This window comes from Crocodylus porosus, unplaced genomic scaffold (genome assembly GCF_001723895.1).
Source record: "Crocodylus porosus isolate Cpor-Errol unplaced genomic scaffold, CroPor_comp1, whole genome shotgun sequence".
Lineage (NCBI taxonomy): Eukaryota > Metazoa > Chordata > Crocodylia > Crocodylidae > Crocodylus > Crocodylus porosus.
Window position 1 is genome coordinate 18,127,078 of NW_017728886.1, and position 1,583 is coordinate 18,128,660.

Below are 1,583 nucleotides of genomic sequence, written 5' to 3' on the forward strand. Positions count from 1 at the left end.
ATGGGGGGGGCACAGCCCCCCTCTCAGCACTGCCACCGCCCACTCTGAATGCAGCCCTGCCCAGCCCTCTGCTGGGGAAAGCCTAGCGCCTCCCCAGCCCCAGCCCAGAGGCAGCCCACCCTGCTCCACATGCAAATCTGGAGGCACATGCCCCCCCCATGCCCCCCAGGGTGTGTGCAATGGCAGGAACCACCTTCCCTCCCCACACCTCCCAGATGAGCTGCTCGCAGCTCCATGCTGCACCCCACCCCAGCTGTAAATAAACTACTACTACTAATACCTCTAACAATCAGTTAGAATAAGGACAAATCTTTACAGCATCTTCAATTAGTTCTTAATTCTCTTCACTGCTGCCATACTCCCGAGCAACATCAATATTCAAAATAATCCCCAGCAATGCTACAAATGTTTCAGGTCCAATAAAAGCTTGTATGACTGAGCAAACCATCTCGTATATCCCCAGAATGAAATATCTGAAAGATGACAGCTAGGTCTCCTCTAAAACATGTTATACTTTTATAGGAGGTTTAAGACATCATTTTCGTTTACAGCAGGATAAGAACTCTTACCTCCATGCTAATGTTACAGTCCTTCAAACATCCATGTTCTTCGATCGGATTACTTGCATGAAAAAAGTGTATCTACATACATGAATGATCTGGGCTCAAGAATTAGATTCTGTTGCATTTCAAACTAGCAATCTGCTTGGCACCCTAAGTAGTCCCACTATGGCTGTAACCACTACACCCAGTACTAAGGAAGCACTGGTAGCATTACGCTTAAGAATTGTTGCCAGCTTCCTTACTTGCTGTAACTGCATTTCCTGCTGAGAGCTAATCACCTTGCCTGGAGGTGCTAGTGATGAAATTATCATCTTGGCATTTTCCTCTACAACCATCACAGATATATTGTATAGACTGCATCTACAATGAAAAATGGAATTCTATAAACCTTTTTTTTAAACTTGTTGTGTAAAATGGAGCCTAAAGATGGGGGGAAAGGAAAAAGTAAATGTTACCACCAGGAAAATAAGATGCAAGGGGAAGTACTAGTACTGCCCTTCCAGTATCTTGCTTCCCCTTAAGTTAGGGTTACGAATTCCACAACAAAACACAGGCAATCCTCGCACCACTGAACTGCACAACTTCACAGAACAAAAAAGAAGCACCAGTCTATGAGTACTACGGCACCTTGCAGGTACTCACAGCTGCTTCAGCTAGAATCAGTCTTTTAGTTCTGTTTCAACAAAGGGCAATATGCACAGTATTTGTGTAGTTAATTGTTCTATATTATGTACACAGGAAAAGCCAGACTGTTGGTTGATGCAATTGGTAAATACCACATAAAACAAGAAAAATATTTTTATTATTCTAATAAGGGGCTCTAGGGAGGTTCTCACTAGATATGCTTTACCCGTCTATGCCAGAAGTGCTCTGAATTGACCAGCTCAGTTCAGGTATCCGTTGATTGAGGGATGAGGGGAAAAGAGAGGAAGATAAAATGATGATGTTGATGATGATCCAGGAGTTAAATTGTGAGGTACATGGTTCAGCTTCAGACTATTCCACCAGCCTCCTTTAGAA